Source organism: Alexandromys fortis, unplaced genomic scaffold, assembly GCF_014885135.2.
Source record: "Alexandromys fortis isolate MF-2015 unplaced genomic scaffold, M_Fortis_MF-2015_v1.1 scaffold_143, whole genome shotgun sequence".
Classification (NCBI taxonomy): domain Eukaryota; kingdom Metazoa; phylum Chordata; class Mammalia; order Rodentia; family Cricetidae; genus Alexandromys; species Alexandromys fortis.
In genome coordinates, this window is record NW_026068044.1 from 934,517 (window position 1) to 956,425 (window position 21,909).

The 21,909-nt window shown below is 41.9% G+C and overlaps 1 protein-coding gene across 5 annotated transcripts in view; it reads right to left on the reverse strand.

The window, feature by feature from the left end:
* The window catches only part of Dlgap1 (DLG associated protein 1), a 672,355-nt gene that overhangs the window by 338,365 nt on the left and 312,081 nt on the right, over nucleotides 1–21,909 (reverse strand). For all 5 annotated transcript variants that reach the window (XM_050166170.1, XM_050166171.1, XM_050166169.1 and 2 more), the window contains exon 4: nucleotides 16,001–16,093. The gene's annotated coding sequence lies outside the window, so the exon portion shown is untranslated. The remainder of the gene's footprint in view (nucleotides 1–16,000; nucleotides 16,094–21,909) is intronic.

Genomic DNA, 21,909 nt, shown 5'->3' on the forward strand with positions numbered 1-21,909 from the left:
GGGGGGGAGGAGGAGGGGGGGGAGGAGGGGGGAAGGAGGAGGAGGAGGAGGTTTTGTTGTGGTTGCTCAGACTGATGTCCTTGGGCAGAGCATGGCAGGCTCCTATGGCAGAGGATGAGGAGTAGGGGAGAGAGATTACAGAAAATGCCTGGGCAAGACAGAGCTCTCAAAAAAACTTCCTCAGTGCTGGAAAGTGTCCTTGAGTGGGTCTATTATTTGATTTTCAAAACATTTAAAAATTTAACACAATCTCTGCATATACTAATAACCTTTTGCTAACATTGTATTTATTTTAAGCTCTATTAAAGTAGTAGCTGCTTCACAACCAATATGTTGGTTCTTTTGTGGTCTCTTCTTTGAAAAGCTGTTTTCACACTAGGCCTGGCAGAGCTGATTCCGTTCCTCTCCCCGGCTTCCTTATGGCATGATGTTGCATGTTTGGATTGTTTTCCGCTTGGAATCCACTGCAATACGCAGCCGAGTTCTCTGGGCCAGGACGCAGGGGAGGAACAGTGTTCGGGAGCTTTTAGAAGTAGGCTAACACGAGGAGTATGCGGGAAGTGTGAGGACAATGTGGCTGTCTGGGTGAGATGGCTGACCAAGTCGGAATGGGAAACCGGAAGTGTGAGAAAGGGAGCTGGGTGAGGTGGGCGCTGGTCTGTCAAGAGGTGACATGCACAGACTCGGACGAGTCTGGGGTTACTGGAGGTGGCGGGACCTGGGGTCAACAGCCTGTTAGTGGGGTATCAGAGAAGAAGGAAGGCCTTTGACAAATCGCAGCAGCAGGTTGGGAGCTGGGCCCAGGGAACAAGGCCTGGAAGTGGGCATCATGGGTTACTCTGGAAATGAGGCCGTCTCTCATCTCTCCAGGACAGGTTTGTGTAGTGCGGGATTTCATGTCTGCAGCGGGAGGGTCTCTTCCTCACGTTCTGGCAGAAGTATATGTATGCTTTGCATCTTATGTGTGCACCGCTATGTACCTTTCTCGCCCGTCTCTGAAAATAAAAAAAATTGCGCTGCAATTTTTACCTCGGAGTTCTTTCTCTGGGGTCCAGATTGTATGTCGGATGCTTGATTTTATTCACTTTCTCACCAGTTTAAAAATTACTTATGTTTAATTGGCAACTAAAAAGTGTACATATTTATGGTGTATGCGCTATTTTGAAATATGTTAGGTATTATGGGATGGCTAAATGAAGCTAGCTAGTGTAGGTGGCATCTCATATTTAACATCTATTTTCTTCCGTGCATTTCAAGCGCAGAATGTGTCATAGCTAGTTATGATCTTCATGTATGAGCAGCAAATCTTTTGAACGTGTGTATTTGTGAGGTCATCGTACTGTTATTTTAATTCAATGTTTATTGTGGTTTATTTGAAACAGAGCAAGCTTTGCAGCCCAGGAGAGTCTCAAACGAACAATTTCCCTGCCTCGGCCTCCTTGATGTGCCACCAGACTCAGCGTTTGATATTATTCTTCCTGACGAGACCCTGGCTCTTTTGAATACAGACTTTATTTTTTTTTAAATGATGTTCAGTTAGTAGCTACATTAAAAAAAAAAAAGGCGGACTTCAATATACCTGCTTAATAACCAATGAAGAAAGTAAGCATTCTCCACTACCAGAGTTTACTCAAGACTTATTTATATACGAAAGGAAAGGAAAAGTCTTAGGTTTGCTAGTGGAGCTGGATACTTGGCTAAATCTATAAAAGAACAAGAACTGAGCAAAGAACAACTGTAAACTTACAGATTTGTTTTCGGGTCACCCTCACTACCCATGACCACGTTTCCTTTGTATCTACTGATGGACCACGCTTCTATGTTCTGTCCAGGGGCATCTTATTTCCACACTCGTCATTGTCCCCTCTTGGGGATCTCTCCCATCTACCAACCGTACCCATCTTGAAAGGCAATTTCACATCTAAATCGTTCAGAGTCCTGTCTTCCATCTCATCTTGAATCGCATGGGCTCTCAGCTACACACGATACCCTTCGGAAGTTCCCTGTATCTCTGGCTCCAGTCACGACCAGCTCTGTCTCCTCTCCTGGGGACCTATGATACTGTTTACAATCCCTTTGGAATCTGCTTTTTCTTTTAAAAAAAAACCCCAAAAACCTCAAAGGCATAAGGTCTTGTTCATTTTCAACTGAAGAATAATCACTAAATTACAAGCAAATAAAAAGTCATGCTGATTCCAATGCATGGCCTTCATGGAATTGTCATCTTAAGGCTCACTTTTGTTTGAGCTCTGTCTTGAATGGCATGTGTTTTCACCATCTAACTTTTCTCCTAGATTGTCCCCCTTAAAGGCTAAGTGTCTCTTTTAAAACCCCACAAAGGACTGGGCATAAATATAAAAATAAATCTAAGTATTTCCTGGTGTAGGAGGTCCTTCTGTCTTTGTGTTGCTTTCACTGGTTAATAAAGAAACTGCTTTAGGCCCCTGATAGGGCAGCACTTAGGTAGGTGGAGAAGACAGAACTGAATGCTGGGAGGAAGAAGGCAGAGTCAGAGAGAGACGCCATGGATCTCCTGCCTGAGACGGACACTGAATCTTGCCGGTAAGCCACAGTCACATGGCGATATACAGATGAACAAAAATGGGTCGAATTAAGATCTAAAATTAGCCAATAAAAAGTTAGAGCTAATGGGTCAGACAGTGATTTAATTAATACAATTTCTGTGTGGTTATTTTGGGTGTAAGCTAGCCGGGCAGTTGGAACAAAGGGGTCCTCCATGCAACAATTTCCTTTCAATATGAGAGAGGTGTATTTTTAGGAGGACAAGCTCATTTAATCGTAAGTTGATGATCCTGAACTTACTGAAATACTTACCATTCGGTGGTATTTTTTGCCTGCTTGTTTGTTTGTTTCAATAAGTGCAAAAAAAAATCTGCTTTTGGATTTTAGGGAGTTTTTTTTTTCTTTACATTTTTACAGACTTGAGAAATAGTTGAGTGCTATTACTATTCCAGTGTGAGTCATTGCTCCACCAAATAGCCGCTTAGCCCCTAGCCAAAGGCTCTTTAAGTCTTCCACTTAAAGGAGAACTCTCCCCTGTCCCTTTCCTTCCCATTAGGTCAAAAAAAATGACATGTAAAAAATTTTCTGGACTGTTTAAGAGGTTTCAGTTCTGGCTTTGACATGGAAAGTCTAAAGGACACCAGGAAGATATCAGGAAGTGACTCTGGGTGAAAGCAGTTGTTTGTGCTTTGGTTGTCCTCCAACACATTCTTGTGTCGTGTCTGCCGATCGTTCCTGTTCATGGCCAGCTCCAGAACATTCTTCCCTCTTCTTCTTCAAGTCAATCTACCAGTCTTTCCATTTGGGACACCCTGCCTGCAGCTTTTGGGCTTGCTCTCTCTTCTGTTACTATCACCTCTGCCATACGGTCACACAGTCTGCATCAACAACCACCTGCACGTACTCACTTCAATCAACACAGGGGTGCGAAGTATTCTTGTAAATAGAGAGATGCAGATCAACTCCTGTAACCCGTAACTGTCTGTGATCCCTTCTAAGTCTTCATACTATTCTGAGTGACACACACAATCCCTGGGCTGTCGATTTACAGCCAGAAGGTGGTGGTGCACACACACCTTTAATCCCAGCACTCAGGGAGCCACAGGCAGGCAGTTCTCTCTGAACTTGAGGCCAGCCTGGTCTATAGAGTGAGTTCCAGAACCACACAAAGAAACCCTGTCTTGAATAACAAAACAAAACAAAATACTCCCCCCCCCAAAAAGATCCCAAACCTACTTAACAGGACCATTTTTTATAGACAAACTCATTTACAGCAATGGATATTAGATTTGCTTTATTCTCTCCTATCTAAGGAAGGTGACTCACAGTAATCTCCCTTGTTAATGGTGAAGATCATGAGAAGGCTCCTACATCTGGCAGACAATAAATACGCACATGGTTTCAAAGAGCCCAGAGAACTTTAATTTCTAGGAAGACGAAGTTAGAAGAAGCAGATGCAGGTTTCCAGTTTCCGTTTATAGTCTAGCTATTCTCAGCAGGATTCCAACCCAGTGTGGACCTTTTCCAGCCCTCACAGGCCGTGTTCAAATGCCTGGAGTTGACATTTAGCTGGTACGCATCTGTACGACTGCACCTTACTGAATTCATCAGCTGTTAAAATAACCCTATCTCTGCTGGTGTTGACCCATTGTAACCCATGTGGCTCCCCAGTTTCCTTACTCCAGTGCCCCATTCCCATAAGAACACACCATGATAAATACTTGAAAATGTATTTCAGAGCCAGGATGGCTCACCTGGACCAGGACTTGGTAGTTATTGGTTACTGTCTTGTAGTTACAACTTACTTCTCACTGTATCAGTCACCCCACAACAGTCTGAAAGTATCAGCTTTGAGAATAGGGGTACCTAGGAGCTGATTCCCCTGATCTGGTTCCAAGAGGCCCTCCTCAGAAGCTTGCTGCTGAGCCTAAACTCTGGCCCCTACAGATTGAGTACCTGCCTACTCCTTGAAGCCCATACTATATTTTATAGGAATACTTTTACAAATGGATGTTTTTGCTTCAACACACATGCACACACGCGCACACACACACTCACCCTACACATGGACAACACAGGCTTACATCACTGATATAAGAATGCAAATAGACTATATTGGACCTACTCCAAGCTAGGCATTGTATGACTGCTTTACAATATAAACTTATATAATCCACAGGATAACACTATGACCAGATTTAATCATTATTGCAATTATTATAATCTAAAGAAGAGTATAGTCAGATATATATATTTTCACCTTCCCAATTTTCTTAGCTATATTTCAAGTTATAATTTATTCAAACCTAATATTCACATAATGATTATTTAATGAAATGCAAGTTATGATATTGTCTTTCTTATGTACCCTAATTATGAATTTCAGAGCATACTTTATGGAACATTTTGTCTTTAACTATTGGATTTCATGCAAAAATATAGACTGAGTCGCAAAAGCACGAATGTGCTTTCTCTGTGGTTTCTATCAGTTTTCACCTTATCTTCAGTCTCTAGTGTGGTCATGGGTCTGGGTAGTTTAGAACTCTGCTCAGACATTTTCAAAGCATCAAGGGACTACAACTGGTTAGCAGGCATAAGACCCCAGTATAATTTGAGCACAAATTCTTTAACACTTTCCAATTTATGTGTATCTGTGGGAGAGGCCAGCAGGTCCATGTCTGTCCCTGCCATCCTGCACAGCAGCATCACTTGCACCCTGGTCCTTTACTATCCTGAACAGCATCACTTGTACCATGGTCCCTCACCATCCTGCACAGCATCACTTGCACCATGGGTCCTCAGCATCCTGCACAGCATCAGTTGTATCATGGTTTCTTGGCATCCTGCACAGCATCACTTGCTCCATGTTCCGTCACCACCCTGCACAGCATCACTTGCACCATGGTCCCTCACCGTCCTGCACAGCATCACTTGCACCATGGTCCTTCACCATCCTGCACATCATCACTTGTACCATAATCCCTCACGATCCTGCACAGCATCACTTGCACCATGGTCCCTCACCTTCCTGCACAGCACCATTAACACCATGGTCCTTCACCATCCTGCACAGCATCACTTGCACCATGGGTCCTCAGCATCTACTAATGCTTCTATCTCCATGGTCCCATGTGCTTCTGGATGGGAGACAAGTGATGGCCAAGCCGATCTTAGGTCTTCGCTGGTAGGGAATGCAGTCTCTCAATGAGTCCATAGGAGCTGGGAAAGAAACGTGAGGAAGCTACTTCATGAAAGAAGCAGGGAGGATCTCTGGGATTCCTGTTTTGGCACAAGGACCAAGCATCTGAAAGGACTCCTCTGATTCTTGTAGCTTCACTGGGCTGGAAGAGAGCTCACGAATGCAGTCTGCAGAGCTGGGTGCTACTGCAAGGGGAGGAAGATTTCCTGACCACGGTGGTCCTTTCACGGTGCTCAGAAGGCTCGTTGTGGACGAGAAATGAATTCAAACAAGATACGAGGACTGGCCATATGAGCTCCCTGTAGCATTAATCACCCATCCTAGACTTCATCACCTCTCTCACCCCGAAGCAAACATCAACTTGCTATAGTCCTGATTTTAACATAAAAATCAAAACAACCCCTCAAACAAACAAACAAACCAACAGTCAAAAGCTCACTCCTCCTATCGTTAAAGGGCTAGTCCATTACGATGATGGTGTTTACTTGATGTCTCGTTCGAACAATAAAGACCCAAATGAATAGAATTAAATAAAATCCTTATATTTGTATTTGCACATCTTTATTTCTCTGTATTTCTGGTGGTGGAACAGAATGAGAAGAGAGACATTGATTTCCATAGGAGTCAAAGCCTCTGTGTTTCCTCAGGAATCTGAGACATGGCCAGTGGGAGTGCTGGGAATCGGCGTGGGATCCTGGGAATCACATCACAGGGTTGCAGGCGGCCTGCCTACTCCCGGGGTCAGTGGTGGCAGACCCAGTGTTCCTAGAATGTCTTCTGGAGGCTTTCCACCTCAGGGGCCTGGGAGTCCTGGAGACCAGTTCTGGCAGGTATCGCCCTTCTCCCAGAGATATGCCTGATGGGGTTGAGAGGGCTGGAAACACAATGCCTGTGTCACACATTCCTACTTTAATATGCTAATATCCTACCTATCCCCAGACTGAGATGCTAATAGCTCCTCTGACCCTTTACAACCAAGCTGTGTTACAGGCGGCAGTTCTGGTCGCACCATCACCGATTACAATGTACTTTATTATAATATACTGTAACTCTTCTCGTTCGGTCCTGGCTTGACATTATTTCTGTATTGAAGACCATGAAACATGTAATTTTTGGGGGTGGGTGGGAGATAGTCCTAAAAAATGACAAACTTGTCTTATCTCCGCAACTTGGCTTTCGCATCACAGAGCAGCTCTCTGCTCTGATAGCTGACCTCCCCACACAGGTGGATAAAGAGGGCGACATAGCCACCCACAGGTCCCATCTATTCCACTGTTCTCAACCATATCAGTGGCCTGTCTGGGAAGAGAAACAAAGCTGGCCTCCAAGGATGGCGCGGAAGCAGAAGCCCATCCCTGTGCACCAGCCATTTGGGTATCTGGCAGAAACCACCGCGGCAAGGGAAGAGAAGAGTTCTTGGAAGCAAAAGGCGGACCAAGCTTGTCAAGAAGAGGCAGGAGGTTCTTAGACAAAAGTAACAGCTTCTTATTTACTTAGTAAGTTTTAGGGAAGTATGCTCTTTTTGAATGGAACTTTTCAATCCATTGCTCTTGTTTATTTTTTGTTTTGTTTTGTTTTGGTAGAGGGTCTTTAATGACAGCTTGTTTAAAATGAAACGTCAGATGTGCTTCCCATTCATCCTCTAAGAGAAAATCTGAAGGGAATGGGGGAGCAAGGAGTTGTGAGATTAACACTTGGTGAAGGACTAAGAGCATCTGAAAGCACAAGTTTGACTTAACCATAAAGAAGGCCGGGTTGCAGTGGCCCAGGCTTGCCTGATTCATTTAGGAACGGGCAGAGAGTAGACATGTCTCCCTTTCCCCTGCAGCTCTATCTAAGTACTCCAGAGTCAAAGGGTGCTGAACCCATTCAAAAGTTGGTCATGTGATGCTGAGAAGAAACTCCACGTTTTTACAGAATAGCAGACATTTCCCGTTGAAGCAGGGAACAAAAAGCCTAGCATGGAGGAATCATGGATGATCTTCCTTAGAGGGATCTGGTGAAGAATTAGTGAACGAGACAGACACACAAGGAGAGGCCCCTCGGGGTCATTTCCAACACCCAGGGGCTGTTATTCACCATGGCTACAATCACACTTGCTTCCCTACCTGTTTCTTGCTCACAGTGGCCCAGGTCAGGCTTGGGCTGAGGCAGAGCAGGGAAGGAGGTAGGTCTGGGAGCGTCTGCCTCAGCCCCTCCCAGTCTTGGTTCTGGCTGTGTTTCCATCCAAGACACCATAGCTGTGTTTCTCAGAGAGCTAGGCAGCTCCTCCCTTCATGCCTGCGGTATACTGTATTGCATTGTGACTCCAGCCTCTCCATTACCTTCTTTCAGCCTGTCCACCTCTGTGAAAACAGCCCCTGGCTTAAACTCAGTGCAACATTCATGAAAGTGAGAATTCTTTCCCCACAGAATTCAGGCTCAAAACTGATAGAAGCTCCAGTGAATTGAAAGTTTGAGTTGCACAAACATGGATTCAAATTGCCTCTCTGTGTAGGAGAGCAAAATCACTTATTATTTATGAAATACCATGAGAATAGGCTATAGAAATTCCAAGAACAAAAGACCTGAAGAAATGAATCGGAATCAAGCAGGATTAATGGTATTAATCACATATTTTCATAATCACCCCGCCACCTGCTGCTAATGACACATTCCAAACAGACTTCAAGAAGTAAATTACGAGAACCGTGTGGAATGAGGAATTAGAATTTAAGTAGGTCAAAGCCAAGTTCAGAACGCAGCTCATGTAGTAATCACAGAGTCTACTTTTTAAAGAGACAAAGAAATGATGTGTTGCTGAGTATTAGGAGATTCCCTGCATACTGAGAAGGTTCTGGAATGCAGCTAGACTCTGAGTTGAGCATACCAATGATGACCTTATCACCACGTATAAAGTACCTATGGTCTGTGCCCAACACTACAGGTTCTACCAAGAAAAATCACTGTTGGCGGAATATTATGCTTTTAAAGTGAACTAAAAAATAGTGCAGACATGTGGTACACTTTCACAGTTCCAGTGGTTAGGAGGCCAAAGTGGGAGAACGGATATGCTGGAGGCCAACCTGGGATACACTGCAAGATACCATATCAAAATTAAAATAACAGTAAAAACAAGCAAAAAACCAAACCAAACCAAACCAAACAAACAAAAAACAGGCAAAATATAATTTCAGAAAATGTAAGTAAGCTTTTAAACCTTTAGATTTTTAGTTTTGACATTTTAGTTTTTGTTCCTTTTTTTTGGGGGGGGGGTAGGCCGTGGGCTAGCATCCAAACTGACTATTTAGTATGCTTTGTGAACTGGAATGAAACTGAGTTGCGTAGATTAAGGATGGAGAGAAAGAAGCTGAAGGCTGAGAAAAGCAACTGTCCTCAAATACTATCAAAAAGACAGAGACCCCAAGGTGCAAGGGAGAGAGGACGAAAAGAACGGTGACTCCGAGAGAGGAATGCGGCAGCCACAGATGTTATTTCGGCACAGACAAGAAACGGCTACTTTTTTTTTTTTTTTTTTTTTTAAATAAACATGTTTCCCTTTTCTCTTTATGGGGAACAGAAAGAATCGCTAGAAAGGCTTTTCCAGAAAAAGATTATGGATAAGTTCAGAATTCGAGCAAAGTGTCCTTTCAAGAGGTGATGGATATTACACACTCTCGCTGTAATTCAGAAATCATCCAGAGAAATGTTGCTACCACACTTTGGTGTAATTTTCCAACGCCTAGAGAGCGATGGGCTAGCACCACTGCCCCCTAGTGTTCTCTTATGTTATTGCAACATCTATTTCCCACACAAAATAATTATCAATGTTTTCTTATCTGGCAGTGACTATTATCTTTCTGTGGGGTAGTTAGACATCAAATTCCTTCTGCACTATGGACAAAAGTTTAGGTAATGTTAAGTCCGACCTTTTTAATTGATAATTTAAAGCAGAAATGAGTCCAGATGACATTAGGCAATTTCTTACTCAATGAACTGCATCTACTATGAAACATGACGTATTAAAAGTCAAGTCTGTGTGGTCTTAATTCTATGATTTTAAAGTGTAAGGTTTCTGCGAAGGTAGAAAGTCCGCCATGTGTCACAGGCCAGCCTGGACTATAGAAAGAGACACTGTCCCAAGAAACAGAAAATACAATACACAATAAAATAAAGTAAAACAAAATACAAAATACCCTCCAGTGCTTCCTAAAGTGTGGATTTTCCTTGTCTAAAAGCTTCAGCTTTGCATCTGTATGTCGTTGTTCAAGCTCCTCTGTCCACCACTTTTCCTGCTAGCTGTACTTAGAACAGGCTGGTGCTATCCACTAGGAATATAACATGAGGTACAAAAAAAAAAAACAAACCTTAAAAATGGTAATGAGTACTTTCAAAGTAGCCTTCACAATATACTTATTTTCCTAATATATAATAGCATATGAGGAAATAATAAAAAATTAAATGCTATTGAAATATATCATTTATATTTATTCTTTTGCTATATAGTGGTTTACATGTCAACTTGGCCTGGCATCGTGTCTACCGTGGGCAGTCAGCTGTGTCTGGTATTGATAAAGTAGTGCAGACCTAGGGATGTAGTTTTTTTTTTTTTTTTGGCAAAGATACTTGTCAATAGTGCTGTATCCTGTTTTGAAGCAGATATTTTTTATACCTTTTTCTGTGACATTGGTGGTCACTGACCGTAAGTGTCTACATGTAATATATCATTAAAGTTCTCAAAAAAGGTGGCGTAACTCTAACATGAGTCTTAATTTGCTAAATGGACTACTTCCACAAAGAGAAAGAAGACATCAAATTGCTTACTTGAGATAGTTCGTATAAAGGCAGAGTCGGTGCTCAATTTCCTTCATTTGCTGGTTTTGAACAGAGATTTTGCTTCCTGGCAACTTTTGAAGCACAGTGCCAGCGTTTTATTTTGACAGCATCATTAGAGATGTGTACATTTTAAGACACCTGTTGGCCTTTGATCCATTACAGCTGTGCTATCTGCTGCTGCTCAAAATTTCCCATCCCTGGTCCCCGAGAGTTCTGTACCAGCCTACGATAGCTACCCCAGGCTGCTGCTGCTTCCCATAGACCTGCATCCATTACCCTTCAAGAAGGGCTTGTCAAGCCTGAGAGTGAAGACACCTGGGCTGAGACCAAGGCCTCATGGTAAGAATTCAATCACCTCAAAATCTTTTTGAGAACAAAACATAGGACCCACTTACTTAATAAAACAACCTTCATGTATTCATGATACTTCTTATTCAAACAAGTGGAGGGCAGGTTTATTATTATTATTATCATTATCAGATTTTAGTTTTACGCCGCAGACTATGTGTACTCACTTCTTAAACCATCAGGTGCTGTGGGACAATGGCCTGTACCCAGTCAATTGTATTTTAATAAAATGCTGATTGGCCAGTAGCCAGGAAGGAAGTATAGGCGGGGCAACCAGGCAGGAAGTATAGGCGGGGCTATGAGAACAAGAGAATTCTGGGAAGAGGAAAGGTCAGTCTATAGTCATCATCCAGACACAAAGGAAGCAAGATGTGACTGCCTCGCCGAAAAAGGTACCAAGCCACGTTGCTAACACAGACAAGAATTATAGGTTAATATGTAAGAATTAATAAGAAGCCTGAGCTAATAGGCCAACCAGTTTATGATTAATAGAGACCTCTGTGTATTTCTTTATGACTGAACGACTGTGGGACCTGGTGGGACAGAAACCTTTGTCAACGATCAGGCACACACACCACACCTTGAGAATAAATCCTGAGACAACCTGAGAGGTATTATGACTACAGCAGCCAGCTCACAGTTCCTTGCAACTGTGTTCAGCTTAGGATATGTGGCACCGGTGACGTGAAGTCCTCTGTCATCCTCCTTTAGTCTTGCTGTGCCACCTACTGGAAGATGGCCACAGTTGTCCCGTTTTATTGCAGATGTTTATAGAATGCTTCAAATTTATTTCTGCTCTATGGTGATGGGAGGTTTTACGTGGCTCTAAAGTCAAATTTACAAGATGAACCTGGTGATCATTTCTCTCTCCTTTCTCCTGGCTCCTTCCTCTGTCAGGAGGTACAGCTTTATTTTTTAAATGCTGTGCCGTCTCTCCATTAATATGCTAATGTATTGCTATATAAAATTTGTTTCTATCTGTATGTGCTACTCTTTTTCATTCGATAAATAGCAGCATATTTTACAGACCATTGTCTACCTAGAAAAGTATATATATATACATATATATATATATTTTTTTTTTCAGGCAGAGACAAGTAAACCACCTGCATGATAACCTGACATGGGAGACTTGACTTTGCAATCTGAAAATCAATTTTATGAAAGCAGATGGACTAAAGGGGATTAGTGGTGAAGTCATAATCTACAGTTTTAAACAGATGTCTGTTACCACGCTTCCGTCAGAGACAGGATGGCTGTCCACACAGATCTACAGTAGCTCTGTAGCTGCACCCACCACTGTCCTTTCATGGTGTGAGACATGCTGAGCCCCAGGTGGTGCTGAGATCTACAGCCCCCTTTTCTCCTGTTGTTAGGATACGTTTACAGTCACAGTGGTCTTCCAGGATCTATGGTTCAGTTACCCACAGTCAAACATGGGCCAAAAACATTAAATGGAAATCTCCCAAATAAACTTCCTAAGTTTTAAATCAGGTATTACTCTAAGTATTATAATTAAAAACAAGCATCTGTGTTTACGAGCCAGGGACACAAATCAGCCTTTACTATACGTTATAGGTTATAGGTTATTTGTGCTGTAAACTTTACTTGCCTCAAGGCAGCAGAGGAGGAGATAGATAAATAAATATGGATCTGTTGTTGCATTCTGCTTTGTCATTAATCTTTCACTATATTTAGGTTTATGGGTTCAACTCTTTCATTTACTGTTTCTATTTTAAGTTTTCTCTTTATTCATTTTTAATGAAAATAGATTCTTCCCTCATATAACACATCCTGAGCACAGTTCCCCTCCTTCCACTCTTCCCAAATACCCCTCATTTCCCTTCTCTACCAGCTCCACTGCCCATTTCCTCTTCAGAAAAGAGCAGGCCAAGAGACAACAGTCAAACAGTACAAAGCAAGATACAATAAGACAAGGCAAAAGCCCTCATACCAAGGCTGGACAAGGCATCCCAACAGAAAAGAGTCCAAAGAGCAAGCAAGAGTCAGAGATACACCTACTTCCACAGTTAGGAGTCCCACAAGAACACCAAGCTAACAACAAGTATATGAAAAAGTCAATCTGGTTCTAAGGGGTGCAATTTATAGCTTCTTTATCATAGAGCTGGCAGTGGGGTTTTGTTTCTGCTGTTCCCATTGTTATTTTTGCACAGAGTGGTTTAATAATGTTAAAAACTCTTGCCACTTTGGCACTATTTTGCAGATGAAGCAGGCAAACCTATAGTCTTTTTGTTATTAACATCCGTGTGTCTGTTTCCCTACAGCATGCTTCCTGAGGCACTTCAGACGCACTCCCATCTGCAGTGGGTCATAGCCTAGTAAAGCATCAAAAATATAACCGAAAACTGGATTCCATTTTATCCTACCGGTCAGCTTAGCGCCCTCTTCCTTAAACCACGGAGTATTTATTTTAATACAGTTAGACAAAATCATTACACAGAAAGTCCGTTTTACAATAAAATTCCAAGTATACCACATAATACAGTGAACACGATTTATGTGGAAAGCAAAATCCAGATAATAGCATAGATGTGCATTTGCAATACTACAAAGTTTAAAAATCATAACCCCAGCGGGAACCATCTGAATATCACTTAAGCAATGTGGTGCTGGGACATTCTTTTTGCACACTGTGTGAAGATGTGCCTCTGTCCTTCCTCACCTGCCTGATTGGTTCTGACTGGTTTAGAAGAGAGCTGCCTGGGCGCTAGCTGAGCGGGAGAGAATAGGCAGGACTTCCGGGGGTGGGGTGGGGTGGGGGAGACAGGAACTTTGGGAAAGAATTTGAGGCACAGCAGATTTGCCAGCGAGACGCAGAGGAAGTCATACATATGGTATTGAGGAGAGGTAGCGAGCCACACGGCAGAATGTAGATTAATATAAACAGGCTAAAGTAAGTTTTAAGAGCTAATTGGGAAGAAACCTAAGTGAAGGGCAAGCTTTCTTAATTAATAAAAAAAATCTCTATGTCATTATTTGGGAGCTGACAGTCCAAAGAAAGACTTGCAACATTTGGTGTCCAACACAGAGGCACGTATAACTACGCACAAGACCCAAGAAAGCTGAGAAAGGATCATGGCATAGACATACAAGCTTGTTTATCTAAGAAAAATGTGTTAAGGTCTAAAAAGATATTTTTAGGTTGGTTAATACAGGTTATGATAGAAAGTGATTGAGGTACAAAGTTCTGGATTCACTAAGATAGGATAGATAATAGAATACTTTTCTCCAAAGTTTCCAAATACAAATTTACTGGACATTGTGAACGTACCCCTTACCTGATAATTGCTCTTATTGCGCATAGTTTATTGATGTTAGAGAAAGAGCCCCAGATTCTAGAATAAAAAGTCTCAAAGGCTCGATAATAAGTAAGGTTCGAAGGTTATCAAAAGTCGAAGAACCAATGGTCCAAAGAAGGACATTCAAGATAATTTCTGAGGAGTCCACAGAAACTCCAACATGAAGGTCATATTAGTAACATGAGGGCATATCATAAATATTTCACATAGAGTGATGTAACAACTATGTAGATGTTTCCCAAGTAAGTTTGTTACCACACTGATACCATAACAATAGGTAATTTCATATTTATGAGTTTTCTCTATTTTCTGTGTTTTGGATATAATTTCTTCCATAACTGAAGAAGGAACCCAGAAAATGAAGTCACCCAAATTAAGTCTTTTATTATGGTATTAATATTTTAAAATATGTTGTTAATGTATTATTGTATATTATAATATAATCTTCCTGCTCATGCCTCTTAACTATGACAGGATCCATCATGGCAAAGCACAGCTATAGAAACAGCCTCCATTCCCCAAGATTCTCCTCCCTGTTACGTTGCTGACCAGTAGTCACTTCTTGTCTACTAACTGTACTTAAGTCTTTTTCTCAGAAATAATGTTATCTACTCATTGTGCCAGTTAAGGTCAGCAAACCAAAGGAAAAACAAAAAGAAAAACATCTGCAAGACTTGGAAAAGGTGTCAGTAAAAAGAGAATAGTTCTCGTTTATTAATTTCTGCTACCAGCATATAATAAGCAATTAATGCTTTTGGCTTTCTTCCCAATGGTATTAAATAAAACCACCAAGAAATAAAGCTGGGGAAATACCCAGGCCCTGCACATGATAGACAAGTTCTTTGCCACTGAGCTACATCCCCAAACCAGAAGCACATCTTTAACGTAATCCGGCCATATTGGAGCCCAGAGAAACAGGACAGTTTTGACTTTGGAAAGTTTACTGGGCATGTAGGGTCCCTTTATGCCCTCTGTTACAGCTCTGTTACAGCTGCAAGAAAAGTCAGTTTGGATCCATGATTACTTTTAGATGAAAGGAAGCATGCTGATATATATGTATGCGGTGTGTGTGTGTCTGTGGTATGTATGTATATGGTGTGTGGGGTATGTGTGTATGTGTGCCGAGTGTATGTAAGTGTGGTATGTTTATATGTATGATGTGTGTATGTGTAGTGAGTATGTGTAAGTATGGCATGTGTGTATGTATGGTGTGTATGTATGTATGTATGGCAAGTGTATGTAAGTGTGGTATGTGTATATGTATGTGTGTGTATGGGTGCTGTGTATTGTATGGTGTATGTTTGCATATATGTTTCTATGTGTAGTATGTAGGTGTTATGTATGTGCATGTGTGATATGTGTTTGTGTATATGTTTGTATTATGGTATGCAGGTGGTATGTACGTGTATGTGGTGTGTGTGTGTGTGTGGTTAGCATGTGTGGTGAGTATGTATATGAGTGGTGTGTGTCATGGGGTGCATGTGTGTATGTGTGGTAAGTGTGGCATATGGTGCATGTGTGTATGTGTGTCGTGTGGTGCGTGTCTGTATGTGTGGTCTGTGTGGCATGTAGTGCATGTCTGTATCTGTGTTACGTGCAGCATGTGGAGCATGTGTGTATGTGTGGTGTTGGTAGCACGTGGCGTGTGTGTGTTGGGTGGGAGGTGGCTTGGGAGCCAACACTTAGCTGTGAATTCTGGATACACCTTCGTACCTTGCTGCTTTTCTATTTTGACGGGAGGACGGCAGGCTCACAGGCCCCATTCTGCCCGTGCTGTTTCCCCACTTGGACTTACTGTGCTCAGCGTCCTTGTCATTCAACAGGAGTTCTCTGAAGCAGGCACAGGGACCTTCGAGTGACATTCAGCACGTCCCAGAGCAGATGTAACCTGTGGGAAACACAGTTCACACTTTAGTCCGCTTGTCACATGCAAATACAACAGGAGGGGTTGACAAGTTTCAGGAACTGCGGTCGAGGAGCCCCACAAATCATCTCTACATGTTTTCCTTGCATGCTCAGAGCCATTTTTATTATGCCCCCTTTCCCAGGAAGTCTTAAAGGGAACTCCCCATCCCCTCAAAACTTTTATCCTTTTAAATTTGCTTCTTTTGTTTTGGTGAAACTCTATTTTCCTGTGCTAGTCCAGTTTTCCAGATTTAATATCAAATATTTACTTAACTATTTAATGAACAAATATTCTTTTTTAGTTCATTATGTTTCACAGTACTGGGTATCCCGATATGGAGGGTAGCAGATGTTGTCTAGTCCCCAGGGATTTTAAATTCAGTGGGCTATTGTGTCTTTTCCTCTTCCTGTGCCACCGTCTAGGTGCATATAGATCTTCAGTATCTTTGCAGCCATCCTTCCTCATGCCAGGCCCACAACAGTCAAGTGCACAGCGCCTCCCAGTGGTCTGCAGTTCCGCTTGCACTCTTTATCCTGCACTAGGACTTCACAATCCTCACACTGCATCAAGGTCCGTTAAATTGAGGGGAAGAAGGTCTACTTGTTTTTGTCATAGATGCTTAGGAACCTGCCCGTAGAGCATTCCCATGGGTTTCTGATGGGCAGCCAGGCTGCAAAAATTACTTCCCTCTTCACCTTTTCCTAGCTGTATGGATCCCTGACTGTCAGTAACAGTATCACACATTTCTGAGCCATTGCCTCCACTTAGCCAGCTAGCATCTCTCCCTTTAGGGGAGTTTTAGAGTCTTGATGTCATCCCTACGGACTAATGCCATGCCTCCTTCCTCTTTCCCTTTCCCAAGGATCAATATCTGTGTATTAATGAACTGTTTGCCTTTAGCACCTACTTTCCCCCAACCCCGAGTCTCAGGGCTTCGAGCAGCCTTGCTCTTATGTAAACAGAGGATGGAGAGAACCGCAGAACTCAGCAGTAGGCCTCTTTGGCTATTTTACTTCCGGTCATAGGTATCTTTGCAAATCTTTGTAAATGACTCCTTGGGACTAGAGAGTATAGCGAAATCGGTTTCTTTCCCAACATAGCAGACTACACTCAATGTTTAAGATATCCCCAGCGGAGCAGACTGGGCGCTGAGTATGACAGATCTTCAACCTGCCGTCCACCATATACAAAGTCAGGACTGGTGGTTGAATCTCATACTGCAATCTTAGCCTTTGTCTTCTTTTATCTTTTCTTCTTTCCCAGCCAAGAAAGTATCTCTAAATTTAAGGATTCGTGTGGCTCCACTGAATCCACTGAGATGATTAAAATCATTTTCTCATTTAAAAACCATCTGGCAAGACACTAAATCCCACCACCCACCTCACTGTTCCTTTGTTGTTATGTGATGCTACATATTATAACTCTGGAAGGAATCATTCCTAATCACCATTCTCATAGAGGAGGAGACTGAGACATAAAAAATTTTAATTAATTTGTTTTTAATTTAGAGCTAGAGAATGTCAGAGATAGCAACTAGCTGGACCCAGGATTTGCAATATCTATCTATCTATCTATCTATCTATCTATCTATCTATCTATCTATCTATCTATCTAATCTATCTACCTACCTATTGTATGCGTGTGTGTGTGTGTGTGTGTGTGTGTGTGCGTGCGCGCACACCACAGATTATATACAAAGGTCAGAACACAGCTTTTGGAGTCGGTTCTCTCTTTCCATCATGGGGACTGAACTGAGGTCTTCAGCTGATAGCAACTGCCCTTCCTGATTGGTCCATCTCGCCAGCTTAACTCTCACTCATGTTTACACTTCCTCCTGAAAGGGTTTGCTGAGTCTCCCTGCAGAATCCTCCTGAAAATACTGCTTGAAGAGGCTTACACTGTATTAATAATGTTGCTGCACTTCACAGAGAACAAAGCATTTCTGCCAACGCCATTTAGTTCATTCTCCAAGTAAGAGGCCATCTTATGATGATTAGTTCTACTTCACAGATTGGAAAAAAAAAAGAAACAGGAACCACTTTGTTTAACCATATGTTTGTTGTTCACCATTTATTGAAAGCTCTTGACAGGAATATTGAAGGACACGTGTCCAGTGCATTCCTGACTTTGACCCTTTTATGGATTGAGAGCTCTGAATTCTTGTCCTAAAAGGATACATTTAACAACAGATAGAAGAATGGATGTGTGCTCTGTTACCCCTGGAGGAGAGTCTCTGATGACTTAGCATTTGATTTAGTCATTAAAATTATTAGAGTCTGAATCTTCTACGCTATGGGCAAACGTAGCAGGAAAGACCCAGAGGGGGCTATGAGCTGAAGCTGAACATGTGATGCCCCACTCTGCCAAAGGGCAACCGTTTCTACTATATCAGAGTTTGAGGGTAAACCTTAGCACTTTAAAAAGGCAATTATTAGTTTACAGGAAGCAGGAAAGAACTGAAAAGCAGTACTGAACGAATCTTCCCAAAGTCAACAACTCTTCCTGCTAGAAGCCATTTAACTACGAAAATCTCCTAAGTTGTGTGCAAAGGCCAAATCTAAGCATAGTCATTTCTATTCAGCTGAGGGTTCAGGTCCTCCCACAAGCATCTGGAAATACCTTACAGCCAGCAATTTGATCATAAAGAACATTTTCCCCAAATTACAAATTCCTGCAGTATGTGGAGTTATAGAAAATAGGGACTTGCTCCTTAATGCCAAAGATTTGTTGCCTTCACAGTGTCTTGAACCAAGGTAGGCTCTACCTAAAATTAGCTTGTAAGAATTTCTGTCCCTAAAGATTTACCTGATTAAAGGCACGGAAAAATATTTAATATACTTAGAAGATGTTGTTGTTGCGCAAATGAGCAAATCTTGTCTTAGAAAGAATTTTCACTGCTTCTCCTGAAGTGGCGCGTTTTTCAGATGTGTCCATCCGGTGATTAGTTTACTGTCTTTGTTGTCACGGGATGAATGTGTGGCAGAATCTGAACATACGGACACCTCATGAGTGTTTTTAGAGTAGGGTAATCAGGTCATTTAAGAGACTCACTGCTCTGATGATGAGGTTATTAAAAAAGATGCTTCTGTTGTGTTGCAAGATCAGCTGTTATCCAGGATCAGTGACTATACCTCCCCGGGGAACGTAGGCACAGAAACCCATAGGCATATGCCCACACACCGACACTCACATGTCTCTGGAAGCTTGAAATCCTACCACCAGCAAATTACATACCCTTTGTATAAGATTAGCTCTTTTCACAGTTCCCTGTTAAAATATCCCTAAATAGGGTGTCATTAAGGTGATGGGGAAGCAGGGGCTCACCAGATGCTTACTTCCCACCTCTTAGAATGGAGAGAAAGAGTAGTAAATTTTGCCCAGAGACCGCCTCATGGACGACTAAACACCGGGAGACATTACAGAGTATCTACCTAATTAAAATGGTAATGGAGAGTCTAATAATACACAACCGTTTACCAATTGCTAGCATAAAAGAATAATGAACTCCGTCAGTCCAGGAATGAAAGTGAATGCTATACCTGGCACTGCTGGCTCTCTGTAGTCAAGTCTTGCTACCCCCTCGACTATTGTTAAGTAACTGGGACTCTGCTTTCAATAAAGGAATAATCAAATTTATAAATAAAAACATTCCTTTGATGCGATCATAAATGAAGTAAGTGCCTGGCTAAGCCTTGATCTTATTCCATCTTCCTTTAAAAAATATTTTGTATCTGGATTCATTTTCTAGAAGATCTAAAGTCCATAGGTCCAGGCAAAAATGACCCCGGTCTCCAGTGGCAGTGGGGCCAGCTTCTGAGGCTCAAGTCCACCCTCTCCATCAGTCACTGTCTACTGAGTGGGAACAGCATCGCCATGTTCTCATGGCTCAAGCCATCTCTCTGAGTTAGCGTACAGTTTCTAAGTATTATATTTCTACAGCTTTTTATTGAATGAGTATTAGATGAGAGGGACTAGGAGGCCCTGGAATGAACTTTATGTCAACTGCCCTCAACTGCTGCTGACCATAACACATTTTGTAAAGCTTTATTTTCTCTGCCATAGTGAGGGCAGCTACCCTTTAAAACTAAAAATCTGTCATCCAGGTTCAGCTTCCAAGAAAATCTTCAAATAGAATTGATATTTTTACCGTTATCCGCACCTGTTCTTAACTTGATTTTGCCTCAACGGTTAAGTGTTCCAATTGTTTTTAAAGGTTCACCTTAGATAAGCAAATTTAAAATGACCAAAGACTCGAGTTTACATCACTCTGTCACCGCCAATGCATGGACTGCTCCTCTTGGTTTACGTTATTGGCTTTTGTCTTTTATTTTCTGTCCCACGTTCCATGGTTCTCTCCCATTACATTTCCTTTTTACTAATATTTACAATATGTTTTGATGTTTACCTTCTACACACAAACACATCTTTGAAAATTTGTCACCAAGCGTGTTTAATGTTCACCCATGTAGCATGTATTTCTGCTTATAACATTTTTCTGTTCAATGCTACTTTTTGAAGTTCTGCACATAATATTGGACATACTCCGAAGCCACTGGTTCACGTACTCCATCGTGTTGTACGAGCCACACACTGGTGAACCTTCTCACAGCACCAGCCTGGCTGTACGCAGAAGCACACATTTTTTCCTGAGTTCCCAGTGTTTTAAGGAGGATAGCAACAGTAGTAGCATGGCTAGATTATTAAGTCCACATATGTAATGTTAAATATCTGGGGAGAATATTTCCCAGCTATGTGGAAGCATACTCCAGGGTCTCAATGTGTTGATATCCTCACCAATATCTGATATCATGCAACGCTTTAGTTTCTGTCAACCTAAAGATTATATATCAATGACACCTTATTGATACTTTGATGAGCTTGATGATACTTTTTTTTTGTTGCTAGAAGGGTGAGTACACTTTCATATTTGCTTCTCCTTTACCTGGGCTTTTCTTTCTATGAAGAACCTAGTCACAGAGGAGGAGACATTTCCTATGCACCTCTCATTTCTTCATTTTTTCCAAAAAGAGAGCCACGTGGAGCATCTTTTCATTGTCAAAAGCCTTTAATATTTGTTAACTTTAGGTTTTTCTGAAGCCCATACACCTTTCTTTCCTGCCTTGGTGTTAGGAAATGTATGACTCTATTAAACATGGAGCCAGATATTCAGGGAAACACTGTAATCCATTCATTGGAACTAATTTATAATTTCAAGGTTATCACTAACTGTATTTTTAATATTCCACTTGCCAGACCCCAATTCAAAAGATTTTTTTTAAAGGATTTATTTGCAAATGAATCACTAAGAGTATTTTCCCCCAGAAAGTATCCTTTTATTTGAAAATTGGTCTTTCTAGAACCAAACATGTTCTTACATATCTGAGAATCACAAAGGATTTTTAGAACTACAAGGCTGTAGGTGTCATCTGGTCCAATCACACAACCTCTTAGTAAGAGTTGAAAGCCACCCAGAACTAGGTGTGTAGGGGATGTAGGGCCACCCAAACTGGAATGTATTTGTGCCAAACTTAAGATTTTCTCCAGTGTGGGTCTCTGTCTCTATCTCCATCCATCACCAGATGAAGGTTCTATGGTGATATGAAAGATATTCGTCAACTGGAGCACTGGACTGAGCTCCCAAGGTCCCAATGAGAACCAGATGGAGGGAGAACACGAGCAAGGATGTCAGGACCACGGGGGGTGCACCCACCCACTGAGACAGTGGGGCTGATCTATTGGGAGCTCACCAAAGCCAGCTGGACTGTGACTGAAACAGCATGGGATAAAACCGGACTCTC